Source organism: Dreissena polymorpha, chromosome 11 (assembly GCF_020536995.1).
Source record: "Dreissena polymorpha isolate Duluth1 chromosome 11, UMN_Dpol_1.0, whole genome shotgun sequence".
Taxonomy (NCBI): domain Eukaryota; kingdom Metazoa; phylum Mollusca; class Bivalvia; order Myida; family Dreissenidae; genus Dreissena; species Dreissena polymorpha.
In genome coordinates this window covers 63,594,395-63,612,688 of record NC_068365.1, presented here as the reverse complement: position 1 = coordinate 63,612,688, position 18,294 = coordinate 63,594,395, and the positions used below count along the sequence as shown (strand labels likewise).

Sequence of the window (18,294 nt, the reverse complement as noted above, 5' to 3'; positions counted from 1 at the left end):
ACTGTTGTAGTCTTCGGAACAGTACGTGTCTTCGCGTTGGTAAACTGTAGATGTCATTTAAACTTCAACGGAAATATGTCCGGAGGTACTCGACATAGGTATAGAATACAGAAAGGCCAAAATGGTCAGGCTGCCAATTTATTGATTTTTTTTCGCCTTTTCAAACTTGATGAAATTGCCGTTGAGGATTTATGCATACTTTGTCGAATATGAAACAGTTGCAAGATATTTTAAAAGAAAACATTCTAAAATATTCAGTTTCAGCATCTTTAAGTCTCACAAAAAGCATTAACTTAAAACTGAAACATTCGAAAGGTACTTTAATGCTGTGTTTTACCTTACATTGAACTTTTCTAATCACATTATTGTTCCTTTTAAACAATGATTTAATGGTGTCAATACGCTTAATAGACTTTTTGATTTTCTTCTAAATTGGTTGTTTGTTCTCAAATCTAAGAACGGGTTGGTGACCCGATGGACCTGCGGTCAGTCTTATCACAGATCTTATGAAGTGACGACATCAAGTCTAACTAACAAACAAATATACATTTGTGATATATGCGGGGAAAAGAATAAGAACATGAAAACAATTAAAGAAACGTTAAATTAATAGATGTTTCAAGGTGTGCAGCATGTATATCTCCTAAAAATACGTAACTGTCACAGGGTCATTATCTGGCTAGGCTTATTGGTTCCGAGTTTCTTTTGTCGCGTTTCAATGACGTCATATGCTGGGCTTACTGGTTCCGAGTTTGTTTTGTCGCGTTGTAATGACGTCATATGAATTTGGATCATGATATGTATTTCGGATAGATAGGTCTTTAAGAACGTGTGATGGTGCTAAAAGATTTTGCAGCAGCATATCAAAATGTTGACATGTACCATAACTAATCAGTAATTAAATTAATTCTTAAGCTCATCAATTCGTCTATCTTTGCAGTCATACAATTTTGTTTTCACAAGCCGTTGCTTCAAGTAAACAACAAAAGGCATGTCTGACGTCATCCCGACATTTCAAATTAACTTCATACAGCAAGTTTTTATTATTGAAACGTTTCGTGTCTAGAGGGACATGTATCCTGGAATATTTCACCGTCTGAGGTTTTAATGGGTTCGCCCTAAGCACTTGTTTGAAACATGATGGATCTGTATAGTTTATCAGAATCAGGCCACACGAAGAGTTTCCGTTCGTTAATCGGTTGCTGTGGGAATATATTGTTAAACAAACCGGTTAAGTTGAACACAAAATTGTATTTGTTTACTGTTGAAACCATAAACATTCGACGTATTAAGATTTTAAGTATAACTGTTAACCAAACGTCGAAGTGCTCCTTTTAAAATATTTGAGTCGCGCTCTGTGAAGGGGCTTTAATGCATGTGCGTAAAGTGTCGTCCCAGATTAGCTTATGTAATCCGTAACACTTTCCGCTGAAAATTGATTTTTTCTAAGAAGGGACATTCTTTAAACAAAAAGTATCATACAAGCGGAAAGTGTCGTCCCTGATTAGCCTGTCCATTAAACACCTTTTTCACAGAGTACGGCTCAAATAATTGGTTCGATTTAGAAACGATTTTGCGCCTTCATATCGTATCCAACCATTGAACGAGATTTACGGTACGCTGACCTGTTCAACCATTCGCTTCAATGTTGTCATCCATTATGTCGTGCAGTGGAATCAAGAAACCATTGAAAATTGAAACTGCGGTAAAATAATTATTTATTAAGCATTTGACGTCTTTTTGCAGAATACTTAATCTAGGTCAAGTCTGAATATGGATCATGCCGGGTCAAAAACTAGGTCACTTAGTGCGTTTTTTTAACATTCTGCATGGTGTCCGCTCTCTAATTCAAGTAGTTTTCATCCGATCTTCACCAAAGTTGGTCAGAGGTTTTATCGAGATGATCTTAAGGCCAAGTTCGAACATAGGCCATGCCAGATCAAACTAGGTCACGGGGTCATTTAGTACGTTACACACATTCAGCATGGTGTCAGCTCTTTAATTCAAGTAGTTTTCATCCGATCTTTACCTCGCTTGGTCAGAAGTTGTATCTAGATGATGTGTATGTCAAGTTTGAACATGGGCCATGCCGGGTCAAAAACTAGGTCACGGGGTCACTTAGTGCGTTCTGATCATTGAAGCATTGTGTCCGCTGTTATTTGTGAAGACAACATGCAAAATATTCTGTGTCAATGCGGCATGTGGGGGGGGGGGGTATTCGTCACGTCTGTGACAAAGCTCTAGTTTTACTTGTTTTATTACAGGGCAAAACAAGTTATACTTGTATTTTTGTTCTGTGTTTTATTACTGGAAAATCGGTCACTTATCATCCTGTATTACCTCGTGACCTTATTAACCCGTGTTGATGGTATAAGCTTATTCTTGGAAAACTGGACTTAATTTGTGGCACCTGATAAGCCTGTGCGTTCCGGACAGGCTTGGAAGGGACGACTTTTCCGACTTAATTGCGTTTTTCCTTTAAAGGAAGTCTTGGCAAAACAAAAATTTAGTTTAGGCAGAAAGTGCATTCTCTCATCAGCCTTTTCACGCTTATTTGGGACGACACTTTACGCAAATGCATTACGTACTATTTTCCCCTGAACGAAGTTCATAAATCTATTTCTGACGATGCAACTGGACGCTCACTTTGTGTTTGTTGTGTGTATAAGGACTAATTTAAATAGTAAATGGGCATCATTATTTTATTTACACACAGAAAAACTTACCCATCCAATCATTTCTGCTGTATTTTGTATCATTTCCCGACTTATGTATTTTCACAATTCCCGTTTGAGCCTACAGGTGCATTTGACCTGTAAAGAAAGTGCAAAGTAATTCATTGCCACGAATATAGCGCTCGTTAGTTTGACGTTTTTCAGCGCCTCTGGAAATTCCACTGCTGTGTTAGTTGAAGTCTGGCATCTGCCTCGTTAATGTCTGAGGTGTTCCGATTGTGTGTTTAAATCACGTGGTCTGTGTCGTCATCGACACGGGGAGGAATTTAAATGGCATTGCGTGAGTTAAATTCTGGTGTAACGCAGGCGTTTCAGTAAAAGAAAAAAATGCATGCTGGGAAATTTTTCGTCTGCTAAAATGTCGTCTGCTGAATTTCTAAAATAAGCATTTTCTTCGATTTTTTTTCAAAGAATACTTTCAGAATAGCAAACAGTTTGGATCCTGATGAGACGCCACGTTCTGTGGCGTCTCATCTGGATCCAAGCTGTTTGCAAAGGCCATTAAAATTCGGTTCCCGCACTGAAAGGGTTTTTGTTCACACACTAGCAATAATGTCACACTTTATCATTTATTAGAATGCGTCAGGATTGAATTGGCGATATAATTATGATGTTACCATAAATGTTTTCTGTTTTGACGCATTTGGCGGTGATGTCAGCACGTACGAGGTTTTTGCTGCATTATTGACAAACTGAAGCAGCATGCATATTAACGACTTGCGTGTTGAAAATTATCCCTGCTCGTCTTTTATAGGACATCCAAGGAATTTATTATCAATCTTGTCAATAAAAAGGTTTCTTGGAATTTGGCGTACGAGTGCACGGCAAGTTAGTGTGCCCAAATGACTGTTGCTGAAGATTTTTATCACATGTTTACGATATGTTTGTCATGCAAGACACGCGAAAATAAAATATAAATAAGTCTGCAAATCCGATTATTACACGTGTTTTGGCATTTGTTTGCTCTTCATTTTCGTACCAATCGATCACGATGTAAATGATCAAAGAAATCCATCCCTCGGTGTACTTAAAAACAGTTTGCGTTGTAAATTTCGTAAATTGTGAAAAAAGTGTTATACATAAATGTGTTTGAAAAAAATGCGTTCGCTGCTAAATTAAACAAAACAGCGTTTTTCTGGCAAAAAATGTCTTAAAACATGTTTCTATCCATTATTCTCACATTATTGGCCCTACTCATTGTATCGTGACTTTAACTACCCCTTTGAGAAAAAGACTAAAGAAGTGCACGAAAGTTCATGTTTTTAAATTTTTCAGAAGTTTAAATATATTTACTGTTTATTGTAGACAATTGTAAATGATTTCATTGGGAAGAAGGTGATGTTAAATCCAGGGTGATACTATGAATTCTGAATAAAGTAACACATTATTGTGTGCACTTATTGTTTATTATTTGGTTTATCGAATGTTTTATAAGCCTTTTAGTTGTTAAAAAAGTAGAACTCTTTAAATGAACAACTTTAGCAAGAGTTTCGATTTTCTATCAAGAAATTAATGTATATTACAAGCAGATACGCAGATTAACAAACCTTAGAAACCAATTAGAAAGGTCGATAGTATGCGAAACTTTACATACCCGGTAATGTAGATTACGACTGGGAGCTAAGTCTAGCAAGTATTTTGTCAAGATTGCACGTTCACTTTAGATTTAAACATTAACATGTTTGTGTTTAAATCTTTTCACTTCAAATTTTAATATGAATTCATTTAGAGTGTCGATTCTTCGGATACACATATCATCGACAAAATATTCATGTACATTTTTCATATTCATATCTGCAATATATTTTTCACATGTAGCAGGGTATGTGGTGCTATTGTACATGTATATAATTTGAAATATTCTGTTTTGGTGACTTATAGGCCCATCGGGTCGGAGGAAAAACACATTTGTATACATATTAGTATGATGTTTTTTTAATTGCACATTTCAATTTAATAAACAATTTACTTACTTACGTACTAGTTGTCTTTTCCACGCTTCGTAATTGTTTTTCTATAACATCGTCGTGAAGATATAATGCTTTTTTTCTTTGAGGAAAATATGACGTCAGATCTTTGGCAGGCCTATTGAATGGATGCCATTTTGTCAAAGTTGCACATCTTACATAGATTATTGCCGCCAAAATACATCTCTGTGTGGGTAGAACTTGGTATTCCTTTTAAACGTCTGCTCCAAAAATATACAGACTTATTTCTTGTTCGGAGTGTAACTGGAATCAATTGATCTGTTCTGGAATAGTTTAATGGGGCAAAACATAAAATACGAATTTATTCTCTTGTCGACAATGCTTCATCTCTTTTTCAAACCTAAAAATAACAAATCCTCTCATATGCGCCGTTGTATATTTTATCTTTCAAAGGGCCTTTGCACAGATTTTGGCATGCTTGTCGTTAATTGTTTTATATCGATAAATGTAAACATTGGATCTAAACAGCTTTAGTAAAAAAACAAGAATAAAATTAAAGACAGAAACAAAGTAACCCTCAACAGGGCTCGAACCACTTACCCCTTGAGTGAAAGACTATCTCTTAGACCACTCGGCCATCTGTGCTCATACAAAGAACGCCAATGCAGACACATGTGATTTTCGCCGTTTTATACCCTTCATTACTTTTGTTTGATTTTGAAATGACGCTCACTTTCCAGTCACATCAGTAAGTAACTGATTAGCGTTTATTTCGATTTACAATTCTTTTTTTCTCGACCTCACTCGCTGCGAATTTTCTTAACCAGAAAGTTCGCAGGGAGTAAAGCCGAGATATATAGCGAATATTGATACGAAATAAACCTAGAAACTTTCTTGCTGATATGACTGGAAAGTGAGCGGCATTGGAAACAATTAATACAAGTAATAAAGGGTATAAAACAGCGAAAAATACCTGTCTCGGCACATGGACGTCGCCATCTTGACTATCACGTGATTACACTATCCGTGTTATGAGCCTGGTTAATTACTCCAGTTCAGTTATCAAGAACACCGATTCCTGCTCCACTGTTAGAATCAGATGTGCTACACCTATGCTCGAAGTATTATTAACATTGGAACAATTATTAAACCTCCACTCTCCTGCAATTAAATAGAAAAACCCAGCCTCAAAGCATGTCGATGTGTCCTTCTGGACGCTTGAGTTTTTTCTTAAGAAATATTTGTAAGATACATTTGTTCAAAACCCTATTTTCAGGTGTAAATTTACTTAAGATCAAAATGAATTAACCGTGTAACTAATTGATTTATTCATGATGTTTATCCGCACTGAGATTGTCAGTATGCAAACCTCACTTGCAACTGGTTTGTCGAGACATAAATGACATTTTAAGAGGGAAATCCTGACAAAATTCTTTTCGACACAATATAAAATGGCCGATTTTCGATGGAATTTATTCGCAGCCACCTTGGTAAAAAATTGGAATCGTAGAGCTTTGTTAATTAGCTGGTATATCAAGTAACCTGGCTTTATGATGATGATATACAATGATTTACAACTCCTACTTCCTGCGTTTCCAGGTGAAATGAAACTGACCGCCGCGGCCAGCCGACATTGTTTATATCAATTACAAAACGCAATTCGTAAAATGCCCACAGATCGTTATCTTAACTTGTAAGGACTAATAGGAAAGATTATTTCGCGAATATTCATCATTCCATATACCGTTCAATTAACAAAAGTCATTCTGCTTTACAGGGTACATACATTCTGTGTGAAGTTTGGGACATAACCTGTGCGATTGACGGATGGTTGATATTAGCGGTTTCTAGTTAGAACTTGTTAAGCGCATTTTCAGATGTTATATAGGATGACACATGGCGATATTAGGCCGACGTATGATCTATCAAAGGCACCAATGAGTACGCCAGGTGATTAAGTACCCGGTATATTCCCAAAATGATTAATACGCCTTCCGTCACTTTACGCACATTCATAAGGACGCGTTTTGCAGATCGACGCTCAATTGTTTATTGTAAATTTTTGAATTGCAGCTGTAAATATACAAAGTTCCTTGCAAAATGTACTTCAATTATTCGTAAAATAGTGAACCCAATAATTAAAAAAGTATCATGTTTTGTGCAGTTTATACTAGAATTGAGAATTATAGTATAAACTGCACAAAAATAGTATTAAGTGCACAAATATTTTTTTATCAAAAAATGTTTAATAAACTGCTTAAAATAATGCTTCGTTACAAATATCCATTTTTGTTTTTTATTCTGTAAAATAAGTATTGTTCGTGGAACATTAACTTTCGTCGAACCACGCAATTAACACAAACACTTTTTAATATCACCGAAGCAATTTTCTAAAACAATCCAAAATCAGAAAGCCGCGAATTTACGTCTCAACGAAAAAGTCATTTTAGGAAAGAACAGAAAAGAAAACCGAATTTGCATGCGGACGAAAACAATAAAATTATACGGTATTCAAATTCTTGTTGGAACTAACAATCTTTTGATTAATGGTCCCAGTCTGAGGTACTCGTAGTCGGCCGCTGATAAATGGAACATGCTGTTAATGACCTCGAACAGAGAAAACAATCACTGGGATAAATTGGCCAGCATAAATCATGCGTCTGGAGTACGCCAATTTAGATATGGCAGCATCGCGAAATCATGTGATATCAGGTTAATCCACCACTTTCGCAAGATGGTACACACAAATCCGAGCAAAAGTACTTGGATCGAGGTTCTTTTATTAATCGAAAAAAATCGGCCGGAAGTTTAATTTCTGTTAAATGTCGATGAGTTGGTTTAAGTTGGAAAACTGGTTCGGGGAGTCATAACGGCTGTTGTGGGAAGGATCTTTCTTGGTTCATTTTCAAACAACATGTACAAAAATACCTGAGTTCAGAATATAAAATAAGTCATGGCATATGTTGCCTTTTTATATTGTCTAAAAACAAGCTCTCTTATAAGAAACATGGTAACGATTTAGGGTGCACATATTTTTATATAAAATATTTAATATGATACAGATTCAAATGAACGTAGCATGCTTACTAAATGTGCACGCGTGCGCGTTTTATTTCGATAATTGGGATGGGGAAACCATCAAACTTGCAGTTTTCACGACGATATTCGCTCCAATAAAAGAGTTTCAGCGGAGTTCAATTTACTACTAGAAACCTTACAGGAAAGCACTGGCGAAATGGAGCGGGATAATTCTTTCACAGAATTCTGTCAATGAAGCGATGAGAGGAATTGTTCTTCCGGCTTTGAGCGTTTGTAAACATTGGTAATCGATTAAACAATATTTCTGAAGTGAACTGAAGAGCGCTTGTTTGGATTTCCTCAGTTGCGCTCTTGGAGTTATCGTTGCTCAAGTCCACAAAACTGACGCATAAAAAGCGAGTAATGGGTTTATGGCGGCTCCTTTCAGCTGTGAAGATGTGATCAATGGGCTATCTTCCAATTAAAAAGTATAATTATCTCACGCCTATAGGCATAGAGACGTGGAAATGGTTTGCGCCAGTCGGCGCGTTTGAGCGTGCGTGTTTCTACGTCACACACCTTTTATGCACAATTTCTTCTATAGTTTTTCATTTTGTTAATATTGTGTTTACTTCATTGATTATCTTCAAGTGCTAAAGCACATATTATGAATGTTCTGTGAGTGCAATATTTTCACGAGCTGTTGCCTCTGTTGAAAGTAAAATATACACGCCTCTGTTCGCAACACCTTTTACGTTTCACATTTTCACGTTGCAAGTTTCGTAAAACGTTTACACAGTGATTATATTCAAGTTATACGGTGCATATTGACATGTTTTTCGATATTGTTATTAATAAATGAGTTATTGCCCTTTGTTTTACATTTACTTATAAAAGCGTCTGTTCGCAACTCCTTCTAAATTTTCATTAAACATTTACGAAATAATTGTCCACAAGTGCATTAGCTCATTTGGTCAACATTTCTGTAGTGTATTATTTTGTCAGTCGTCTATGCCCTTTGTTGAACATCACATATAATAGCTTCTTCTCTTGACTCTTCCGAAATTAGCCATGCGATTTCGTCAATCTTTTACAGAGTTGATATCACCTATTTTTGGTCTCTTTGTCAAGGTTTTTGATTGCGTGCTTTTAAAAGATTTATCGCCCTTTGTTTGAAATTACATATAAAAGCTTTTATGCGCAGCTCTTCATGTAAGTAAAACAGTGTATTATTAAAAGTGGTCCACAATCGCAAACGGTGGTCTAGGATACACACGAGCGCACTTTAGGTTTGCTTAGATTGAAAAAAAAGGCGTCATAGGTTTGTTCCGTCACCTATGACTACGGCTTCCAACCCCTGAAATCTTCCGATTGTGTATGATAACATCGGTAATCTCCCGTTGTGTATGATAACATCGGTAATCTCCCGTTGTGTATGATAACTTCGGTAATCTTTCGTTTGTTTATGATAACATCGGTAATCTTCAGATTGTGTATGATAATTTCGGTAATCTTCCGATTGTGTATGATAACATCGGTAATCATCCGATTGTGCATGATAACATCGGTAATCTTCCGATTGTGTTTGATAACATCGGTAATCTTCCGATTGTGTTTGATAACATCGGTAATCTTCCGATTGTGTATGATAACATCGGTAATCATCCGATTGTGCATGATAACATCGGTAATCTTCCGATTGTGTTTGATAACATCGGTAATCTTCCGATTGTGTATGATAACTTCGGTAATCTTTCGTTTGTTTATGATAACATCGGTAATCTTCCGATTGTGTATGATAACATCGGTAATCTTCCGATTGTGTATGATAACATCGGTAATCTTCCGATTGTGTATGAAAAAACCGGTAATCTCCGATTGTGTATGATAACATCGGTGCCCAATTACAATTTACGTTGTATCAAACATTAAGACACTTAATTCTCGCTAATCGATACCGTAAAAAAATGGAAAAGAACAGATATGTTCTGTTCTGTAAAATAATTATTATTTGAGGGACATACATTTTCAATGATTTCTTATTTTAACCTATTTACCCATAATTAACACAAATTATCGGTAAAGAACGAACGCAAATTCCTCATCTTTTATCAAGATACAAACTCCACGAATTGACGTGTTCAAGTCATTACCATACGAAATGTTATGCCGTCAAATATAAATCATTTTACAATAACAGGTTACTACGGTGGCATAAAGGGGACATAGGCAATATGTTATTTAACAGTCTCTATGACGTGCGCACGTCATAGCTATGACGTGCGCACTTCATAGAGTGGCATAAAGGGGGCATAGGCAATATTTTATTTAACAGTCTCTATGACGTGCGCACGTCATAGGTATGACTTGCGCACGCGACAGCGATGACGTGCGCACGCCATAGTTATGACGTGCGCACGTCATAACTATGGCGTGCGCACTTCATAGCTTTCACGTGTGCACGTCATAACTGAATTTCCCAGTTTTTCAAACAAAGCACATAGTATTTCCATTTGTTATAATAAATGGCTGATCTGATGCGTATTATCATTGGTCAGCTATGATAGATATGACGTGCGCACTCAGATAGATAGAGATAGATTTATTTCAACATAAAATGCATAGATTTACATGGCAGCATGTTATATACACACAATAAGTAATAAAAAACAACCTGCATGTATAAACAAAGCCATGTCAATCAACATTATACGTTAAGGATTGCACAATAAAGGGTTTGCAATTAAACCCTTATTTCCATTGTGGTCCTTTAGTTATAATATTGTATGACATAGGAGACAAACGTTTTATATCACAGTATATAGTAATATCACAGTGAATAATAATGAAAGACATGTGACATATTTAAGTTACACTAAACTAAATGCATAGAATATATTCTGATAAGTTCTAGACTAGACAATTATTAAGAAGTTATCACAATTTAAGTGTTTAAAAATTAACATAAAATTATTTGCCAAGCTAAAGAATAATCATACAGCAACTAGATAAGACACAATAAATCTATCTATATTGACATTCAAGTTAAATCAACAGTAAGAAATCTTAAAGAGATGCACATTAAAAATCTATCTGGCTTAAAAAATGCTCCCTAACACTGTGTTTAAAAGATGGAATACTTTTGGCATCTCTGATATGCTGAGGAAGAGAGTTCCAGAGAGTACACCCATTGAAAGCAAATGACTTTTTGCCAGAACCCTTGACCCTTGGAATGGCAAACCTATTGCAATCATGCATGTTTAGATCAGTATTAGGAGAGTCTGACTGTGTTCTAACTCTGAACCTAGTATTCTTATTGTGAATATTACTGACTGGAGTAAAATTATCTTCCATATATAGCGGAGCCAACTTAGAGCTTATTTTAAAAACATGACAAAGTGTGATCTGGTTAACTCGACTTTCAATAGGCAACCAGTTAAGTCTAGTAAAATGTTCTTTACCAATGTGAGACCTAGGATGTAAATTTAATATGAACCTGATAAGTTTATTTTGGGTGACCTGTAACTTGTTTTTTAACATTTGAGTTAAACCAGTGTACCAAACAGAGCAACTGAAGTCAAAGTGGCACTGAATTAAAGACATGACTAGAAGCCTTCTAGTATCTGTGGATAAAAATTCCTTTTTTCGATATAAAAACTTTAACCTTGCATTGGCCTTCTTGATGACTGACTCTGCCATAGCAGTAAAAGACAAATTTTGATCAATTGTAACCCCTAAATACTTGACTGATGACGTAGATGAAATGGGTGTTCCATCACATGAAATATTTAGAAAGGATTGTGACCTGAGTTTCTGCCGTGAACCAAACAGAATTGATTCGGTCTTACCTAGGTGCAATGACAGTTTGTTGTCAATTAACCATTCACTGACTTGCTTTTGATCATCACTAAGCATCTTCTCAACCGTAGATATACTTTTATCCGAAACTAAAATGGCAGAATCATCAGCATACAAGAGTAATTTATGTTTAACAACAGCTGACATATCATTTACGTAGATTAAAAATAACAAGGGACCAAGAATGGAGCCCTGTGGGACACCACAGGAAATGTTTTCTGACGACGAAAAGGTGCCAGACACATCAACAAGCTGTTTCCTGTCAGACACACTCGATAGCTATGACGTGCGCATGCGATAGCTATGACGTGCGCATGCCATAGTTATGACGTGTGCACGTCATAGCATTGACTTGCGTGCGTCATAACTATGACGTGCGCACGTCATAGAAATAGTTAAATAAAATATTTCCTATGTTCCCTTTATGCCGCCGTAGGTTACAGATTGTTAAATGTATTAAACGGTATTCATTTGTGTTCATTATTTTGTTTATGCTGTACGTTTAATTTTACTGAAATCATTCAAAATTAATTTATAACAGTAGATATTTTATGTAAATAAGACATGTGAATGAAATCGATATACATGTATGTGTTTGATATTTTCCTCATTCAATATTTGCATGTTAAAGGGACCGTTAACCACGAATGATGAAACAAGAAAAGTTCTAAAATATCGTGTGTGTTTTTTTACAATTATAAGTTTATATTGATTAAAATATCACGACTGGTTTATTACAATACTTGAACAGAGTTCATATTTTCAGTATATTCGGTTAAATATTTTCGCGATGTGAAATCGAAAGTACATCAAGAAAATATGTGACATAACGATTAACACACTCTAAATAACGCAAGTACATTGATCATTGTATATACACAAGATATACAATTCACAACGCATGCACAATTTGCATTCCTGTGTTTACCACGTGGCGATGATGATCAATCTACTTGCGTTATTTATAGTTAACTGGTAGTTACCTGGTACCTGTATGCAGGTCGGGCTACTATAACCTCGTGAAGAGGCCAGTAGGACCTGTAAATAAACTCTGAAATACACACACATACCTGGTACCTGTACCAAGTAAAATGTATTACCGAATATACTGAAAATATGAAAACTTAACAACTTGTTTCAAGTATATGATATACCAGTCGTGATATTTTAATCAATATAAACTTATAATTGTAAAAAATACGGTATTTTAGAACTTGTCTGTTTTCGTCATTCGTGGTTGACGGTCCGGTCCCTTTAACAGCACTGTTAAGAAAAAGTGTAAAGAAAACGTAACTAAACTGCAATGACCTCACTATGCGTGTCGTACGAGATCGGAAATTATGGTAATTTTACGTGTTTTAGAAGATGTGACGGTCTCGTTACGATCTCGTTTGCACACCAAGTTAAGGTAATTGCTTCAGATTTAGACCGTAGACTCGCATTTGCAATAACGAATCAAATAAGCAAAAGTGCAAAATGCCTAATGTACGTCTTGGTTAACAAAAAACAACAACACGCACCGATATTTCTTTTTTTTAAATAAATATCAGTCACTCGGAATTTGCATCGCAATCACGTGCTTTGTTCAACATCAAAGCATATTCTCGTTTTCTAAAGACTTGGTTAATGATTCACAAAGACACCACCACTGTTGTTGCAGTGTTTCCCACCCACATTCCACGGAAATCTCGCTTCTGGGGCTGCAAAATCTGTTGACGTTACAGTGTTTGGACAGATCTCCGCATATGTTTCTCAAGTGATCCCATATGACTCAGTTTTTGTACAGTATTCACGGTACATTCGCGAGGGGAATTGTAATTTGAAAAGATTGTTGGAATAAACATTCCGAGTTCAAAACCATCATTCATACCGGAGAGGAAGCGATCGTCTATTTGTTCTTTGTGAATGACGTCAATGGAATTTGCTTTTTGTTTGAAGTGTGATTGTTGAAATATGTTGCTGTGACTAACACCACCAGAATCACAGTTTCGATTTCCGTCATCATCTTCATCGTCATCATCAATAGCATCTTCATGTCTATCAATGGATTCGTAACGCCACCGCCACCGCCACCACCGCCACCGCCACCACCACAACCACCACCACCACCACCACCACCACCACCACCACCACCACCACCACCACCACCACCACCACCACCACCACCACCACCACCACCACCACCACCACCACCACCACCACCACCACCACCACCACCATCGTCATCATCCTCCTCCTCCCCCTCCTTCTCCTCCTCATCATCATCACCCCTACCAGCACCATAACTACTAAAACATAATCATAACAACCAGCTATCTTTATGATCATCAGCACATCAGGTATAAAAGCAACAGCATCCCGTTATAATTACGCTAGTGTTAAATGTACACTGAACATTGCTTTTTAAATAGTGTATAAATTAATGAAACACCACCTGAATGACCCAGAAAATTCCATCTGGTAACACGATCTTTGCACCTTTGTTTTCTTCGTAATTACTATACTAAACTTTAAGACGATCTTTACCATGTAACCATTTCCTTTGAAAATTCATATTGCCGATAATTGTTCGAGGACATTACGCCTTCCCCCAGCGAGACAATTTGGTCTGAGGTAAGAAATTTCTGCGAACATTTTTTTTTCGAATAAACTTGGCCAATAATCATATGATTATTCGTTGAAATTGTATTAGCAAACATGATTTACAATGAGGTTTTGTTGAATATGGCAGAGGAATATAGAACAACTGATGCTTTGCACTGATAATAAAAAAACAGATTGTCCCGCCGTAGTCCTTATTATGTGTAACTTGTCGACCGCATGGCCACTAAATTGCAGTTCCTGTGAATAATTAGTCACCGTGTACTGTTATTACCATGTTTGTTAAGTACAACAGAGTACTGGAGGTGTTTTTATTCTCAAAACTCAATCATCTGATACTTACGAGAACATTGGGTAATGTAATAACATTGGATCATAAATATAACCCGCTGTTTTTCTGGATACATTTTGCTATTCTTTTGCCTCACCCCTGGGGTTTGTTCGTCAGCGCACGCGTGTTTTATAGGTCTAGCGTATGCCATAAATTCGTATTTCTTATTCGGATGAACGATATTGCAATAATCGACGACGGGTTCAAATAAACAATTTATGGGTCCGTGTGTGTAGAAAAAAAACATGTTTACCTTAAGCTCAAAACAAGTAAACAAAATTGCTGCAGGAAACAATTAAATTATATCCAACTTTCGACGGGGACCCGCGACGGGTTCTAGCACGATCGAGATTAATTAAGGTTTTAAACTGAAGAGGAAAATAATGAAGTAAGTTTTTCAAACATGAATATTTTAATTAAATAACAATATGAGTCAGGGGGGCAATACATCTTTAACATGACAATGTTCCGGGGGGCAATGCATCTTTAACATGACAATGTCAGGGGGGCAATACATCTTTAACATGACAATGTTCCGGGGGGCAATACATCTTTAACATGACAATATGAGTCAGGGGGGCAATACATCTTTAACATGACAATGTTCCGTAGTCAGGGGGGCAATACATCTTTAACATGACAATTTAGTCAGGGGGGCAATACATCTTTAACATGACAATGTAGTCAGGGGGGCAATACATCTTTAACATGACAATGTTCCGTTTTTAAAAGTTTAGACCTTCGGTTTTCGATTATGAAAGCATTTGGCTCATTACTTATTTACTTTTAAGTAAGTAATAGAGAATTCTGTAAAATGTGCAGGATCAGAAATTGTTACGAAAACCATACATCTTTATTTCAATATAAAACCATACATCTTTATTTCAATATAAAACCATTCATCTTTATTTCAATATAAAATTGCGCAAGCGTCATCCGTTTAGTAAATTATTTTCTTTTCCACACAATATAAATTTTGCCATTATAATTTGCATTTAGACCGTCATTTTTTCAAATCCATATAGATTTTGCACGCGATCACTTAAACGTTTTAAATCATTTATATTTGCCGGAATAAAATTACGTGTGTTTGTTTTATTATAATGACTTTTCGTGGAAACGAAGATTTCATCTATTTTGTTTTTGGCGAAAATGAGGAATTTGTATCGCTCATTTTCCGACGTGATATTGTACATCGTGGATCGGTTACACACGAAATCAACCAAAATTCATGTACAAAGAATAATAATGAGCTTACAGTATCTATGAATAGTCAGGGTCATTGTCGTCTTGGGTACTACTTACATGTACCCCGGGTACTCTTTAGTATGCTTACATGTACCCCGGGTACTCTTTAGTATGCTTACATGTACCCCGGTACTCTTTAGTATGCTTACATGTACCCCGGGTACTCTTTAGTATGCTTACATGCACCCCGGTTACTCTTTAGTATGCTTACATGTACGCCGGGTACTCTTTAGTATGCTTACATGTACCCCGAGTACTATTTAGTATGCTTCATGTACCTCGGGTACTCTTTGGTATGCTTACATGTACGTACCCCGGGTACTCTTTAGTATGCTTACATGTACCCCGGGTACTCTTTAGTATGCTTACATGTACCCCGGGTACTCTTTAGTATGCTAACATGTGCCCCGGGTACTCTTTAGTATGCTTAAATGTACCCGGGTACGAAAAATATACTTACAAGTACTCGGTCAATTAAGACTGAACCCGAGTATAATTCCCGCCTAAAATCCGATGTCGTAAAACACGCTACGGAATACGAAACAAAATTCTCTTGGAAAAAAGTTCCTCAAAAATGCTTTTCTGAGCAGGAGTTTCGATAAAATAGTGGCAATTTTACAGAGTATTGACATAAATATGAACATAATTAGTTTGAAAAAAGCCGACAAAGACCACTTAAGCGTTATAATTCCCGGGTACAATTTAGTATATTTTCCGTACCCGGGGTACATTTAAGTATACTTAAGAGTACTCGGGGTACATTTAAACGTACCCGAGCCGACACTGACCAATCGAGCACTATTCAGATAAGGCTAAAGAGCCAGTAGAATCTGTCGACAGTTTCGAGACACCGTTCAATAAATTAAATAAAACTATGGATTCAGTAATCATTTCGTAATGAAATCCTGCAAGCACACGAAGTCGATACTTGGTTCATAAAACTTAATGACTTGGAAAGAAAAATATTGGATACTCAAACGTTGCCATCTGTCATTTTGTTTGTTTTGCATTCAATAAAAGTCGAAGTTTGTAATTACAGCGGCAATACTATCGAATGGTTAAACACGGTGCCATATAGCAACTCAACTAAAAGACCACCTCTAAATACTAGTAACAAAGTTCAATCGTGATACATCGTCTTTCTCCGGAATCATCCGTAAGATAGCTGCAGCCTATCGTCATCTTTTCAGGAGTTGTATCAACGTTTTGATCGGCGAAATCCGACTCTGCTGTATAACATACTAAACCAGCAATATTTGAAATCGTGATACATCGGCTATATCCGGAATCCTCCGTAAGATTCAATGCACCGTCTGCTGATCCAGAATGCATTGTGGGCCGTAGTGTCTGTTTTATAGAAGCAATCGATTGAACTTTGTATACATGGACAAAAATAGCAGTGCTATATAGATAATACATTATTGAGAGAAAAACGTCGCTAATTTGCTTTATTTGCCGCGAACGTGTGGCGTTATTGGAAAACATGTTTCCATTTCCGGGTATTTCGGTCCACTGCACAAAACAACTTGCAAATTAACATCATTTATTTGGCATTGACACGAATTGGAAACTAAACTTTATTGACAAAGGATGAAACGAGTGTCATATTCGCGACAGCTTGTATACTGCCTAGCGCACGTCACAATGCTGTGAAGATTTGTTGTGTTATATGTTGTTTCTATATTTATCGCATATATGGTGTGCGTTGGTGGTTGTGGATGTTTGTTGCTTGTGATATATGGTAGACAGTCTGCTTAACATGGGCTTGTTTTATTTGTGATTGTTGTGTTTTGCGTTGAGGTAAATATAAGACTACTGTTAAATTTTTATTTCATTGGGTGAACATATGTTTAGCTTGACATTTAGTAGGAGGGGCAATTTATTCTGCTTACTCAGTCGTCGGTTGAGTGTTAGGCATTAGCTATCAATATATTGGCCTGTTCAAGTTTTTGTGTAAATGATTGAAACCAAACTTACCAAATATTTTCCCCATATTAAAATGATCACAATGACCTCTTTGGAATATACATCTAGTTATAAATTGGGTAAACATAAGGGGCATTTTAACTTTAAGAACATAACTATTCATTATACTAGTATGAGCATGTTTTTTGGTCAAGCAAATTTCTTAGGAATGACTCGAGAGATTTAATTTACTCTTAAAACATGTATTCCCTAGATAAAAAAGATCACAAAAGAAACGTTTGGTCACTCTTGTCTAAAAATAGTAAAAATAAAGGGCTTAGGAGTCATTTACGCTTTGACATTCTACATATGCACTATAAAGCAGGTTAATATAGTTTCTCGAGCATGGCATTTCATTCCAACTAAGGACATATGAGCCGTGCTCTGTGAAAATGGGGTTTAATGCATGTGCGTTAAGTGTCGTCCGATATAAGCATGTGTAGTCCGCAAAGGCTTATCAGTGACGACACTTTCCGCCTAAACTGGATTTTTGCTAAGAATAGACTGTATGGAAAAGAAAAAAATCATGAAAGCGGAAGTGATGTCCTTGATAAGCCTGTGCGGACTTTTTACGCCAATGCATTAAACCCCCTTTTCACAGAGCATGGCA

At 36.5% G+C, this 18,294-nt stretch overlaps 1 protein-coding gene across 1 annotated transcript in view; it reads left to right on the top strand.

Moving 5' to 3' along the window:
• The window catches only part of LOC127851342 (potassium voltage-gated channel protein Shaw-like), a 100,958-nt gene that overhangs the window by 43,439 nt on the left and 39,225 nt on the right, over positions 1 to 18,294 (top strand). The gene's annotated exons all lie outside the window — the stretch shown is intronic.